Source organism: Pinus tabuliformis, chromosome 3_2 (assembly GCF_031772625.1).
Source record: "Pinus tabuliformis cultivar Carrire ecotype Pingquan chromosome 3_2, CPIR1, whole genome shotgun sequence".
Lineage (NCBI taxonomy): Eukaryota > Viridiplantae > Streptophyta > Pinopsida > Pinales > Pinaceae > Pinus > Pinus tabuliformis.
In genome coordinates, this window is record NC_142302.1 from 663735187 (window position 1) to 663751726 (window position 16540).

The 16540-nt window shown below is 40.4% G+C and overlaps 1 pseudogene; it reads left to right on the top strand.

The window, feature by feature from the left end:
- LOC149182394 (ribonucleoside-diphosphate reductase small chain-like) overlaps positions 1–6392 on the top strand; it is a 33881-nt pseudogene extending 27489 nt beyond the window's left edge.
- The last annotated feature ends 10148 nt before the right edge of the window (positions 6393–16540 follow it).

Genomic DNA, 16540 nt, shown 5'->3' on the forward strand with positions numbered 1-16540 from the left:
TAGTTGAACTTGAAGTGTTTCCTTCAATCTCTGCAGAAGATCCAATTCTAATAAATATGGTTATGTCTAATGTATGTTAAGAAGTAATACAAAATATATTTAATCTCCCCTATTCTAATTTTGATGAAGTGGAGGAAAAATGGCTTAAACAAACTGATGAAACCATGATATCCAACGCCCCTGAGCCTTCAAGGTTTACAAAAATTAAAGGAGTGTAGATAGTTGATGTCCCTAAGAAATCATAGTGAAAGAATGGAAGAAGTGAAAATAAAAAGAAATTGTTTTCGCTCCGACAAACACCCTCCCAAATTTTTCCTACACTTGAATTTTGGAACCTATATATGATCCTATGATTTATCATTCCTTCATGGTTGATTGAGGATTTTCTAAGTAATTAAGATTTCCTTTGAGATTATAGTTGTTGAATTTGCTTTCTTGCACATTCTTATCCTTTAATGCATTCACAAGCGCACCTCTTTCAAGAAATCATATCAGTGAATGAACATCTTGGAAAGTCAAGCCCTGTGCATTCCTTACTGGCAGTGATTGCACAGATGTTGAATACAGTGATTGCATAGTTCTCTGTGGATGATGACTATGCAATAAAAAGAGGTAATTCTTACATAGTATTTGAGTTCAGTGATTACGCAACTCTTGAAGACAGAGACTACATAGTCATTGTGGACAATTAGTGCACAATATTCAGTGTGTCCCTCATTGTTAGTTGAAATTGTATCATCACCTCAATGAGTTTTCTCAAATGTTTCTTTTGTGCACTTTGGTTTTAATTAGTGTTGATTTCACTCTTGTGACTATCATTTTTGTTTTATTTCACTTTCACAAGTGGCACTTTTGTGTTATCTTTTCTGCAACATGTGTCACTTTCATTTTCTTTAGCTTTTGCAAGTGTCTTCATGTTTAATTATTTTCGCAGTTGTCACTTTTCATGATTTTCACTCTTACATGTGTCACATTTTAGTGCACCACTAGAGGCCACCATAGTGCATTATTCTACATTATTTGATCCTATATTTTATAAGAATATGTACTAGACACTTCCCCACAACTTAGCACAATGTTTGGTTGCAGTCGACACTCTTGTTGTTACTTGTATTCCAAGTGTTACAAAGTGACATTTCAACTGTCACACTTACAAATAACTATCAACTTTTTATTGTTTCAATGCATGCATGTGAATTTTGAGTTATATGGAATGTGTTGATGTTATCTGAGTGTGGGATCACCATTTCATAACTTGATTGCATGTCTTATTCTCTCTTACCTCACTGATCCCACACTTAGACATTTCAAAGCCTTAACTGCCTTTACAACTTTCTTTATCTTTAGTCAACCTATCTCCCTCATCTAGCTATGGATTTCACATTCACAGGCCACTATGAATCCCCTCTATCTCTTGAAATTGAACACTGTGTAGTCCTAAAAGATAGTATCCCTCCATTCACACACTGACAAACCTTGGAACTTAAGCCATCAATTCAGTTGTTTGGCCTTATTGACCGTGGAATTCTTGTTCCCTCATGCTCTATGTTTTGCATTGCACAGTCAATAGGTAGGTCTCTTTATGTCACTAACTTTCCCAACTTCATAGTTTCCTAAGCCTTCTCCTGAGTCACTACACATTGCACAGTTCAAGTGAGAAACCCTGCTTCCTTATCTCTCTAACTTTCCCAATTGCTTATTTCCCTTCATTAGGAGAGCCCCCTACCATACATTTCATAGTTCCAGTGATCAAGGAGTCAATACTAATTCATTGAGCTCCTCAAATACACAATTCACTGAGCCTGTCGACAATCATTGCACATTATAGATTTATGATTGCTACTTTTGTTGACTGATATCCTTTACTACATAATAATTTTCCCTAGATTTCTCCCTACTGCAGATTGTATAGTTCCAATCAACAGTGAGGCCTTCCTCAGTCCTTGTGATGCCCAACTGCACAATCCTTGTCACTGATCCAGATTTAAATAGGAACGCAACAAATTACAGAGATAACCATAAATACATATATGCAGTGGAAATAATACTTCATTTCATTACTGTAAAATACTGAAATATGCTTACAAATAGAAATGGAAATAAACCAGCTAGGGTGATGGTAGCTTATCTCTGAGAAGACATGTGGTGGCTACATGCCTCTGAATTGTGTTACAATGAGGCTCGAAGGCCTATTTATTGTTGAGAAACAATGGAAAACCCTTAACATCCCAAAACCTAACCCTAAAATATGAAATGCTAAATTGTGGGCCGTGTTTTGGGTAAGTTGGTACATCAACTTCCCGGGGTCGTAACTTTGGCACCCGATCTTCATTTGATGTGTACAATAGCTCATTAGAAATATCTATCCAAGCACTACAAATTTAGGTAGAGAAACATCAATCCATGGATCCATGTTTCTCCCAGATTTCCCAAAAAACATCGTTTAGGGCCTCAAAACGACTCTGGAAGTTTAGAACCTGAAAAACTGCTAAAAATAGTAAATTGTGCTACAATTATGGAAACAGAAAAACTGGAAGAGACAGTTGTGGGGGTCCAAGTGGGATAGGTTGGTGGCCACCAACATCCACCTGGATCAGAGGCCTTCCTCAGTCCTTGTGATACCCAATTGCACAATCCTTGTCTCCTCCTTTTTGGGCAAGCTTAGTACCTTGCCTCTTTAACCCCCTCACTACACAAGAACACATTTACTATGCATTTCCAATTTCTATTTAGTAGTGAGGCCTCCCTAAGTTCTTAAATTCCTCAATTGTGAAATCCCTAGCCTCCTGCTCTCAAATCCCTTGTATGTTGCCTCATCTCAACCAACATCTTCCGTGAACAAGAAGAGGTAGAACCGATGCCTTCTGGAATGATGTTGGCTTGGCATGAGTGTCATCCATCTGTAGGTATCATCATTACAACATGACATGGTAATTATGAAGAGATTCCATCAAGGAGAGGCTATAGGAGAGCACTTGTGAAGAAGGATTAGAGGAGGAAACATCATAAAAGACACAAAGTAATCTTGGATCTAGACAAAGAAGTTGACTTGGAAGGTCCCAAAAATCACCTAGACCCTTTGGAGGGTGAAGATGAAGAACAAGTGTTAGCACCATTACCACTCTTGGTAGATTTGATGCTCTGATTATGGCCTAGGGTAACCCTTCCTTTCTAGACATGGTCCAAATTCTAAAAAACAATGTTTTACTTCCCATACACTACTTTTCCCTATGTTAAAAGCATGTACACGTGGGTCAGTATATACCCAACCCGCATATATGTGTTATTACACTTAAAAATAAATAATCTCAAATTCGGGCAGAGTTTACGGGTCTATAGGCCGTGGTCCAACTGTTCACCAACTAGAAAAAAAAAAAAAAATAAATAAATAAAATAGTAAATAAATAATAAAAAAAAAAACTAATTTGGAGAAGTATAAATAAACCTCCATGGGAAGGCCTAAGGGGAGAAGAGATGAGATATTGATATTATAGTTGATTGATCCTTGATCGAGTCTGAAGAAATCCATGTGCCTCCTGCACTCCCAAGTTATAGGAAACCTTTGTTTCCTCTTTTGAGATGTCCTTCATCCCTCTTATGACATCCTTGTGTGTATCGATGGAGGAAGATTGCTGAGGCCGGGACAAGACAGATCCAGAGGATGGTTCCGCTTGGAGCTAGAGGAAGACTCAGGTTGTAGTTTTCCACCTTTCATTTAGCTTACATCAATAAATAAATGTTGTTATGTTCCTAATATTTATCATGTTTATGCATTGATCCATGTTGTGATTTGCTTATAAATCTTATATTAATGCTCAATTTCTCATTTTCTTATATGATCTAACACATATATCATGAACATGCTTTCTGTTACTGTTATTGTATATGATTTTCTTGGATAAGTTACAAGTTCTAAAGGCATCAGAAGGAGCAGAGGGTTTGGACCCTACGGGATCGACCCCGAACGTAGGACCTCTGGGTAATACCACCTCTTCCCACTTCAGTAGTTTAAGAATTTAGATTATTTGTCTGCACATTTATTTCTGTTGTATGCCCTCCACTCTGTTGGGGTTTTCAACCCAAGACCCTAGGGTGTTTCCACCTGCAACAGAATTGGCAACTCCGCTGGGGAAAACATTCTTGTTTTTCCTAGTTTGGGTTGTTTGTTCTTGATCAGGGTTTGTTTTCTTGATTTCTTGTTTTTACAGTGTCATTGACTTATTAGCTTCCCAGGCATCAAGTCTGATCTTTTGGATCAGGCCTTGATTTCTTGTTTTTCTTGATTGATCTTTTTATACATGTTTTTCTTGGGATACAGTCATGTATACACACTAGTTTCCTCAAATAGACTCGCGTATACGCAAGTTTCCTGTGTTTGAAACGTGTGTGCATGCCTTTGTGTCTTTACACAGTTGCGTATACATAATTTTGAATTGTTTTTTCAAAATATTTTTCCCAGTTAGGTCTATTGCCTAGTGACTTCTGCTATTTTTTGGTCATCCACTATCTATAGAACTTTGTTCTTGTGCAAGTTTTCAATTTCAAATCCCCTTCTCAGTGAAAAACCTAGTTGGCCTAAGATTTCTTTTTGAGAAAGGTTTTGGTTTGTGTCTTTGGTTAAAGGCTTCTGTCAGAAGTTCTTGGTTGTTTTGGCTTTTCAAGAATAAGAAATTGGTTTTAGTTTCGTTTATAACCCAAACTTCAAATTGCTTTGCTTTGCTTTCCCTTTTGGTTGACCTATTTTGTTTTTCATGATTTTTTAGTGTCTCTTTGGCAATCTTGAGAGTCTTTCTTGACATTTTGTTGGTTTTCTGAAGCCTTTTATACTATTCAGATTAGTTTGTGCAAGTTTGTAGTCTTTTCTTGTTTCAAGTTTCATTTTATTGATGAGTTGTATAACTTGCAAAGTTTAAGGACTCTTGGTGCTTGTTTCTTGATCTTTTAAATTTAGTAATATTTTTGTGACATCGAAAATTTCTTTGGGTTTTTAAAAGAAAAGGACAACAACATAGCTTTTGCCTTTCTTTTTCTTTCCAAAATTTTGGTTTTTTGGTTTCTTTTGTTTTGTTTTTGGAGCAATTGTGATCCTTTTCAATTTGTTTTGCTTGTTTTTGAGGGAAATTTGTTATTAAATTTTTTGCCCTCTTTATTGTCAAGTTGACTTATTGATCTTATAAAGAAGCACATTTTCTTATTGTATGAGTATTCATAGGATCTTGCATCATCATTTAAATTTTCATTAGGTTAGTTTGCATCATAAGAATTCTTAGTCTTTTTAGATTTTGAGTGTGTGTGGAGTGTTTCTGAAAAAAGAAAAGAAAAGAGTATTTTGCTTACATAAGTTTTTCGTAGAACCAAGTAGAAATCCCTTTTCATCGAAAGAAAAATAATTGCATGCATATAGTTAAGTTTCTATTGATTTATTTTGCGTCGAAAACATTATAAGTTTCACTCTCATTATACATTTGACTTAAAGAACAACCCTCTAAAATCATCATTTAATTTGTCATTAACAACACCAACAAGTTTAAGTTATTCATGGCCTTGGAATAGGTGAGTGGAGGGTTAACTCTCAAAGGCCACTCAAACTATCAAAAATAGAAGTTAAATAATGAGCGAAATCAAGTGTCGTTAGAAAGATTGGGAAAGCTCCATGACTGGGAGTCAAGCACGAGGGAGAGTGAATACAAGGAAGAGAGATATCCCCTCTCCTAGTTGTTGGATCTCGCCTCGAGACTATTTTGCCCAAATTTTGATATGAACTAGTGCCCATAGTTTCCATTCCTAGGGATCACATAGGTGGATGCAAAGGGGAATATCGTGGCACCTGAGGCAGACGTTGCATCACATTCATCAGTACTTCTAGAGGGTACCCTTGTGAAGCTTGGGTGCTTGCACTGGCAAAGGATTTTGTCTGGACGTCAGTGTAATTGTTTTTGTTACCTTTGCTAGTAAGCCTCAATCATCATTATCCCAGACTATTTTCAGAAGGTCTTTGATTTTCACTTTCTTGTATTTTGGTGTCCAGTCCTCATCACCTAGACAAGAAATAATTGGAAGTAGTTTGATTGTCTGTATCTTTAAGGACTTTTTAGAGAGTGCTATTTGCTCCTAGTTGGCCTAGCCTTATAAAAAAAAAATGATTGAGCCCTTAATTAAAAGTGGTTGATCGACTAGTTCATCAGTCTAGGAGGCTTCATGGGCTTTCACCTATGAGTGTTGAGCCTTCTCCACGAAGGCATAAGAGAAATTCTGCTAGTGATTTTCAATTAGTAGTAGCAGATGCAATAGAGATTTATCCTCCGATTGAAGTTATTGATTCACAAAATAGACCTGGTATAAGTAGAGAGTTGGAGAGGAACACTCCAGTCCTTTCTAGAGTCCTCTTCTAGTCGGAAGACATTATTGAGGTTGAAGAGATTCCTGAGTCTCTTTTGACTCCTAATTCTCCTCTTCCTCTTGATCATCCAGACATTTTATTATATGTTAGGACTCCAACCAACAGGCCTTCGAGCCCAAGTCTATTTCGATCTTTTCCTTTGATGACCACTGCTGGGAGCATGGCTTCCACCATGAGTGCTACTAGTATGCAAACTCCTGTATCAGTACAAGGAGGAGGAATGATTTCCATACCTTCCATTACTCCTAGCACTGCAATATTTGGCTCTACCTCCATTCCATCTTCAAGTGGGGGCACCCAAGATTTTGCCTCTGGCACTGGTTTTATCCCCTTTGGAATGCCGACCAACGCAATTCCTTCGGTTCCATTAAGTTTTCCATCAACTACCTCCACATCTATGACTTCCATGGCAAGTGGGTCAGCTTCTTTTCAGGGTTTCCCTTTTGGGAGTGGTCATATACCACATTCTAACCCATCTTTAGGATCGATACCTTTTCCCTCCATGGGTCAAAGTTATAATCCTTTTCAAGGATGAACAAACCCTTCTGTTACTGGACTTGGAGTTGAGAATCAATTCTCTTTTGGCCAACATGGGAATATGTCGTATTCTTCCGTCAGTTCATTCCAGAGTTTTTCTCCCTATGCTCATGCATGGAACCCTTATCAAGGGCTCTCTGCTCCATTCAACACCTCTCTAGGGGGAAATTTCACTAGATATGGAAATTTTTCGGTAGGAGTTGGTCAAACTCTAGTTTTTTTTAGGCCACAAGGATCTCCTTATGGTTCAGGTGTTTCTACGAATTACTTCAGGCAACTTGGTGCCTTCACAAATCCAGGGTATTCTTTTCAGAACGTTGGGAATTCCACCTAGACAGGGTGGAATCCTCAGGGTCCTCCACAATTACCTTTCCTGACAATGTTAAACTTTCCAGATCTATCTAAATTGACTAATGATCTGATCATATATAACCCGACCTGGCCTCTGGTTCCAACCAAACTTCTGTCAGATATACCCAAATTCGAAGGGAATACTGGTGAAGATCTGGGTGACCATATAACCACTTTCCACTTATGGTGTTCGTCAAACTCCCTGATAGATGATTCAATTAGGTTGAGATTATTCCAACGTACCCTAAATGTAAATGTGGCTAAGTGGTACATTGAACTCATAGGGGGATCCTTCACTTCTTTTGGTGATTTGGATATGATATTTTTGAACCATTTTTAGTTTCCTATCCGTTATGATGCTGGAACTGAGCTATTAGATAATTTTCACCAGGACCAAGCAACCCACATTTCAGATCATATGCAGGAATGGAGGAGAAGGAGGAGGCTCATTAAAGCTAATATTCCATAAGAATTCCTTCTTGAATGGTTTCTTAAATCTTTACAACCCGAGATTTCTAGGGATGTATCATTCTCCAGTGTGTTCACCAAAGAACAAGCTATTTTTAGAGCCCAATAGTTAGAACTTATATATTCTCAATCTGGGGTTCTTCAGAAAATGTTGCCTGATGCTATTAGGTCCAAGTTTGATTTAACCAAGCTGAAGCCAGGTCCCCATGCCGACGGGCTAGTCGGATCGATTGATGCTAACACAACCAACCTGTTAAATCAATTGTAGCAGTTGTCTTTACAAATTGCTTCTTCTATGTAGGCATCACGATCATTGCCTATGCCTTCTCAATCTTCATTTATAAATTCCATCCAAACTTATAACCCCAAAGGAAACCAATAATCTGATGAGAAGAAGAAAGGATGAGGTAGGAAAAATAATAAGGATGGGAAGGGTAATGTAAACAAACCCGACAATGATGTTGGAGGGGGTAAAAAAGAGTCTAAGAAGAAAGTAAATTTTCCGTGGACGTTATGCAATGGAGATCATTTGACTCATATTTTCCATAAGATCCAAGATGCTCAATGCTTATTAGTTTAGTAGGGGTCTTCTAGCTCCCAGGTTGTGCTAACTAACCCTTTTCCCTAAGTGCAACAGTTACTTTCTGGCGCGAGCTCTAGTACCGGTACCCCCGTTGGGGGCAACCAGGAAGGGGAAAAGACATCAAATGTTTACATGATGATTTCACATATTGATGTTGCTACATGTTCACGTGATTATGGTGAATCAGAATTGTCTAAGGCTAAGTATGCTCCCGATGTTTCAAAACCACTCCATATCGAGAGGCCAATAGTTGATTCTATACCTCGGATGCCAAAAGGCTCTGCAAAATGCTTCACCATTAACCCTAATGCTAAAGCAGCCCAAAACTACTCGATTATAGAAGATCTGGCTCAGAGTCCTTGTGCTATGTCGGTGTTAGAGGTACTCCAGTCATGCCCAGCACAAAGGACTGCATTACTCACTGTGATGAAAGTAGTTGATCCAAAAAATTCTCTTGTGCTTACATTCGATATGTCAAACATCAAGAAGAGACTCCCACATCATATGGCTTTTCAAATTAAGTCTACGTATTGAAAATCAAATATCTTTCAAACTGTAACCGATGAGGGAGCTTCCACATGTGTAATGTCCATATCATGTTAGAAAGTTATTGGATCTCCTCAAGATGTTCCTTCACCTACTCTATTGACAACATATGATGGTCATTCTCATAGTCCGCATGGGATTATTCCAGCCTTTCCCGTCTATGTTGGGGGTAAGGTGGTAAATATTGAAGTAGAAATAGTTGATGCAAATCTGGATTACAATCTTCTTTTAGGTAGAAATTGGATTTACGAGATGGATGCCATTGTTTCATCAATATTTCACATCCTTTGTTTTCCTCATAAAGGGAGAATTGTAAAGGTTGATCAAATGGATTATTCTTCGGGTGGCTCCCATGCATCTTCTGAATCTACTATACCACTGGTTAACAATCCCAAGAAGCCTATAGATAATTTAGGAGTTGGAATGTGTTGGCTTGTTGGGGCCTGACCCAGGTTCAAAAGTGTTTTAGCCAAACAAATCCCGCACTACCGGCCCTTTCGACAATAGTCTGCAAAGCGCGGACTGAAGTCTCATCCGAGGTAGTAGGGGAGGGTGCTGGAACCAGGTTTCCACACCGTTGGGATGTCTTGATGAGGACTGGAGAGGCACGACCCAATCTGAGCACTCGCACTATTCTACAAGGCTTTGCGTAGATCTGCGATGGGCACTTCCTCTATTCTTACTATTAGATGGGTTTATTATTGCTCAGATCTACTTCTTAAGGTCTTTAAGCAAATATTTAACAATAATAGCCAGTGCACACCATCATAATTCCTAAGACAAGTATAAAATCATATAACAAATGCATAAACTAGAATACACTAGATACACAATATTTCAGAACCAACTTATCTTTATTAATATCTTCCGTTCAGTACAACCAGATTCGCCCCGCGCACTCAGCTACGGGGGTCCGCGTACACAGTTTCGGACTCTACTTGGCCTCTACGCACACAACTGTAGAACCTCTATCTATCCTCTAACACCCTTGACTCGGACTCACAGACACAGAGAGAATATTGCCTTCGTAAACCCATAACAATCAAGATCTAAAAACCAAAAACTGACTTCCAACCTTAGAGCATTGCTCTATTTATACATTCCCATGATCCACGGACCATGGGTAGGCTGACTTACTTTCTATTTTATTACATTATTTTTGGGCAGACAACCCTTTGACTTGACTCATTACAATTTGTGCACTTCGTGGAGCCTTTACCATATTTCTACCCAAAATTGTGGACTTTAAGCACCAAAACTGGTGTGCGAAGGATCCACTGCCCAACAGGCCCCCAACACAATCATCATGACTCATCCCAAGTCACTCGGTTGGTGCAGCAATCTTCGCGTGGAGGCCATCCAGCAACTTCTATGCTTCTCTTACACTCACAGCAAAATCTTCCGCCATCCATTATACCCGTTGTACGCGAGCTACCGATGCATCAGTTTCAGTTGTTTGTCTAGGTTCATATGCTGCCTGCATGTGTGCTAACTTTCCCTCGATGTTGGTGGAGACCGCGAATGCCTCATCTAGCCAAGGCTGAATGCGTTCTTTAGGCATTGCTTCCTTCTGCCACGCGACTTCAACTTGTTCCTTGAGAACTTGGGCCTCCCTCATCTTATCGAATCACTGCGTGATGGCGACAGCTTGCACCATTCCCCGGACTTGGTCGTAAGCCTGTTGCAACTCCCACGCTTCTGTGTCTATTTTCTGTAGTGTTGGGTCTTCCTGAAGGGATGTGAGAATATGGAGTGACTGATCTAACAATCCCAAGCAATCTTAGACAACGCGCGGTATCACTTACCATCCTACTTGGATTTCACAGTGGTACTGGTCTTGAACGTCCGAGAATGTGGGAGGCTGCGACTTCATCATTAGTTCCATGATTTGTAAGTTTAATTCCCACTGAGCTTTCACAGCCTCCTCTTGGGCCGTACGAAATCCTGCAACCATGTGATGAATCTTGTCAGCTATTGGGAGTTCCGCTGGCATAGCCAACTCTGGTACATTTCTACAGACCTCCACTACGGCCTGTTCCAATTCCTTGTTCTGTGCAACCAAGTAATCATGTTATAGATTGATCTACTCCAGATTTTCCTTGTGCTCCATTAAGACTTGGAGGGCGCAGCCTTCCCTGGCACAAAGCTCAACGGTGACCCCATCCTGTAGCTAGTATAGGGTTTCTCTGGGAAGGGTGGCCAAATTCGACTTCCAACTTCGCATGTCACCTTCGGCTTCTACTAGGACAGTGCCTGCTGGCAACACTAAAGTGTTCATTTTGATGGCTCACACCATCTTCTCGGCTGCAGATGTGTCGTCGGCTAGGTTTGGTATTATCCCTCCTGGGGGTTGCACCTGTAATGCCTATAGCTACGCTTTGAACTCCCCCAGCATAGTTATCTTCTTTGTCATCAACTCCTCCAACACACCTTTAGTGACATTACGCACCGGTTTGCTACTATCAAGAAAATCTTTCTCCAAAGTCTTTGTCGTCTTTGACTTTTTACGTATATGTGGCGGCTCCTTGATGCTCGGCCTCTTGATTTCGGTTGATTTTGTAGTAGGGTCCATGCATTCCTGTATCTCCATTTCCCTCTGTATGTCCTGCTCTGAGGACATTTCTTGATCTTCCTTGATTTCTTCGGTGATTACTTGGTCGCCTCCTGCTACGAAGGTGCCTTCTGTCCCTGACGCATCCTTTCCACCAGCAGCTGGATTTCCTTCTTTCGCTGCTGCGCTACCATCTTGTCTAACGCGCCCAAGTCCGAGGCATGCAACTCTGGAGGCCATGCTACCATTACCTAATAAATTGCATTGTCTGTTGCAATGAATGGAACCTTTACCCATGTTTGATTTGGATCTTTCCATGCCTGGGTATATATATTATGCATGTCCGCTTTGAACACGGTCGTGCTTTGCAAACTGTTGTATACTATCAAGGATAACCATGGTCTACGAGTGATCCATGTCCTGATACTCGCCTCCATGAATATCCAAAACACCTTGATCTCACGAATCCTCGTGGTATCTTTCGTAGCCTGGAGCGAGTTATACCGCACGGCTTCAGGGAGGTTGTCCTCAATGTCAAGAAATTGGCTGCCCTGCGGCAGCTCTCCTGCAACCAGTAGGATTGTTAGGAGCAACCATGCATAATGGAAAGTCTTACCTTGCTCCTAAGCTTCCCGACAATTCGTCAAAAATTCGTCACAGAGAAACTGCGCCCAATTGAACTGAACCCCTTCTGCACACTACTCCGTGAGCGCTATGAAAATGGTTGGTACTTCCTCTCCATGACATTTTCTCATGAGCTTACTGGCCAGCAATTGGGTGGCAACACGCACCCCTCAGTCTTTGATGCTTGCTATTACATACCTCTCTTTCATTTTTCTAGCATATATTTACCCTTCATGGCTTCTGCGAGACCCACGTCGCTACTCGTTCCGACTATGTCTGTAGGATCGTTCCCTTTTGTAAGAAGTTGGGAAATTCGGTGTACTAAATCGGCCTTGATGGGAATTGGTTCCTCCAACCAGAGATACCCATCATGTACCAAACATAGTAACTGTCAGATAACAAAAATGGTGATGGCTGTTATCGGGAAAACTAGTGTCTATTCAGACCTGCTAGTCCCACTAAGATGGGTAGCTATCTTAGAAACAAACAAACTAAAGTCACTTGTGTTTTCCTTTATGAGAGATAGATGATAAAGAAGTAGAGAGTACCAACCTCAGTCTTTCACTTGGCTCCTTGCTTGTTTCCTTTCCCCTTCGACAGAATCTCGCCACTCCTTCCTTCTCCCGCTTCAAAGAGCACCTTTAGAGTCACAGCAGCATAATACCATCAAAGCATAGAGATCTATCACTATAAACAATATAGGATCAGACATATATTGACCATACAAATGCATATATCAACACAATATTCAAAGAGACACAAGAATATCGAGGAAAACTCAAATAGCTTTATTGATAGAAGTAGTAGAAGAGAGGATTACAACCACTTGGTCTGACCTAGTGCCGTCCTCCCAGCTTGAAAGCACTCTTCACCTCATACAATGCAAGAACACCCAACAATGTCTTCAAAGAGAAACCAACAGCACTTCCTTGCAAATTACAAAATTCCAGCCCTTTGGATCTCTGGGATGAGGGATCCATATATAGATGTTTGCAAGGGGGTGAGTCAGCTTCTGGGATTTTGATTAGTGTCATCTCTCTGATAGTTCTTGGTTCCACTTGGAGATTTCATGATCTCTTACTCATCCTTGGGTGAATTCAGAGAGGAAAGTGTCAAATGAGTAGCTTCTAGAAGATTCTCAGGGTGTCCACCTAGCAAACTGCTTGTGCCATTTGTCCACTCTCGCTCATCGCACCCTACAGAAGGGCTTTCTAGTATGCATTGCACTTTTTTCATGTGGTAGGTGAGATGCATTGCACCCTTAGCACTGGGCAGTCTGTATGGTCCTGCTTTTACAAGTTCTGAGTAGTTTTTCATGGAGAACTTCTGGGAGATGTTGTAATCAGCTGTCCTTGCTCCTTTAGGGTATGAAACAACACTTTTAGGGACTTAGAAGCCCTTGGTTTATGGACATATATGATTGGGGTTGCAGTGCCCAAATATGTCTATAACAGTTGCCCCCTAAAGCATGAGGTCGTAAATCTTTTTGATGTCGGGTGAAATGCTTTATAATGAGGATCCGAGGTTTTTCGAACTGGAAGGTGACCTATAATAAGATACAATACAATACATTATCTTCATAATATTTTCATGATCTAGCTGAGGTGGGAATTCCCATTCTCAGCTTGATAAATTCATTTTCATGTACATAGGAAAGACAACCGTTTGTGTGCAGACTGATGATTCTCGTAGAGCCATCATCCCTTAGTTTGGATGATTATCTGTGCAGTAATGATGTACATTTTATTTCTTTATTTTCCTGAATATATCGTAGCCCGGATGGATGAAACTAGATTCGGGGTCTTCAAAACTTGTTCAATCTTCGCCTGAAAGTATAAGTCGGTCAATTCGAAAAGATGTTCTAATGTCGAACATGGAAAGACATCACCTGATTACCAGCCAATGATGTAAGCTATTAACAGGTGCGAGAGGAATCACCGATGATGATGATGACCCTCAAGGTACTGCAGTACAATTCACGTGGTGTGAATACATGAGTCGATGTCGAACACCATGAAAAATCTTTCGGTGGAAGGCCATTAATGTAAACCTGTCGCCGCAAGTGAGAAACTTGGCATTGAGGCATGCAAGGTTCAAAGTACTGAAAGGGTTGTTCCTAGGTCGACTTCTTGGATAATGAGCTGATGTCGACAAGAAGTGACCCATTGTAGGAGGGCATTAATGAATCCCACATCTATGGCACAGATGGGAGCAAATGATTTTGTGGAGGTGAAAACGATCTAATGATACAAGGTTCAGGGTGGCGGTCATGAAAGAATGAAGGGTGAAGGTATTGCAGTGGATGAGACACAAGCTAGGTAGGTGAATTCTCTGAGCGACTTCTCTTGAACATATCAACGACACTGAAATGCATTGGTAGCGTTAACCCCAGAAGTGGATGGTATGGTGGACCAATGGTGGTATGAACGGTGAACGGAATAACACAACTTGACTCAATCATGGTGATGGAGTGAAAGTGTCATGTTCAAGAGCAACCTGCTACCAATAACGTTTCTTCAAGTTTTCTTCCCAATTTTCCCCAGTCATTTCTGACCAGTACCTCTTTATTTTTGTCAAGCTTGAGGAGGATAACATATGCTTGTTCTATAATTTTCCCTTCGGGCAAACCCGTCGCTATGTTTTAACGAGCCTAGCGATAGTGAAACTTGCTGTTCTCTGATTGGACAAGTTTATCGCTATTGTTTTAACGAGTTTAACGACAAGGATAACTCGGTCCTTTTCAATTTTAGAGAGTCTGAAAAGAGACGGAAAGGAAACTCCAATATTTCTTTTTCGTAATATAATCCCTTAAGTCCGAAAAAGTATAAAACAATGCGAAAGGGATGACTTTTCGATAGTTTTAACGAGCCGAACAAGACAAACGCTCAATCTTTTTGTGTAATAATCCCTCAGGTCCAAAAAGATTAAAATCTAGAGGAGGGATGGCACTTCCAATCACTTTAACGAGCTGGAGAGGCCAATTTCTCGGCAATCTTTTCATATTTTACGAGTCAGATGAAAAGAGCTTAAAGGAGACTCGTTTTTTGAGGAATGAGTGATGTTTTCGGATAGCAGCTGGTTCCAAGTAATGTTTGGAACTTTTCAATCATGGTAGTGTAAAGAAGGTGGCTAATAGGATCACTCATCGCAGTTGTTCCTCAAAATGGGTAAACAATCAAATGGAGGTGTATGATCGGCAAAAAAAAAGTGGAGGTGATGGTAAGAACACGGCCAAGGCTCAAAAGCTGATAATACTGTGATCGTAATGGTTATTTACTGGAGGTGGGTTCATTTTTTAATGAGCTTAAACTCTGGTGGAACATATTCTCATTGCTGGGTTTATTTTTTAACGAGCTTGAACTTCACGTAAAACTACTCATGCCAGTCATATAATAAGGATGTCTCATCGATAGGTTGATTTTTTAGGGAGCTTGCACCATTCGAAATTTTGCTCCGACTCCTTTTATTATGTAAGCTAGGAACGACCAATCCTACGAATTTAAAGGGTTAAGAACCTACAAACTAAGAAAACAAATGGTCGCTTTTCACTTTCATGCAAAAAGGTTTGCATGCCACCAGGTATAGCGAAGTAGAGTTTCCAGGATACCCTTCAATTTGTAGACAAAACATTTGTTCTATCGGGAAAGGCATACCTTCTGACGGAAGTATCTTATTCCAGTCTAATCCCATTTTCCTAAACGGACATGTGTGTCAGACTAGTCATATATCCTTCGTGGAAACCCACCCTATACCTGAAGTTTTTCTACCGAACCAGACCAGGGTGCATGCCCCCTGGGTTTCAGTCACAACCACCGAATCACTCGCGCTCATCAGGTGGATGGACTGGATATTGATGAGACATTCCTTGCGCAAAAAGACCTGTTAGGGATGGCATTTGACTATTAGCTATGTGTGAACTGGGGAATGAAATTTGGTCTACGAGCTGGACCACTCTGGCTTCATGTGGAAAACACATCACTCGAAAGAGTGAGGAAACAATTACTCCCATGCTATAAATGTAGTCGTGCCCAAGGAGTAGATTGTAATCTAAAGGTCCTTGGACTACCATTACATTCAGATAAATGGTTTTCCTTCTCAAAAGTTATAGAAAAATTCAGAAGGATCCCTAACAGTCAACTGGTTCCTTTGTCGAAGCCTGTCAGATTTCAAATCTTTGGCAAAAGCGATGGCGAACCAAGCAGTTTCCAAGCAGTTGAGGAAAGGATACTCACAGAAGCCCCTTCATCTATGATGGTACCAACCATGACCATTCTGTAAGTTTGCACTATGATTCGGAATGGTACATTAGATGGTAGATGGGGTCTTCCTAGTAGATTCCAATCGAAGGAGACGACCAGGTTACTTGGAGGTGGGACCGAATAAAAGGCCGGATATATCTCTGATGAACTTCCTTCCTATGGTAAAGGAATGGGTATATTGCCCCCATGTTCATCAGAGTCTGTGTTTACGAAAAGAATTT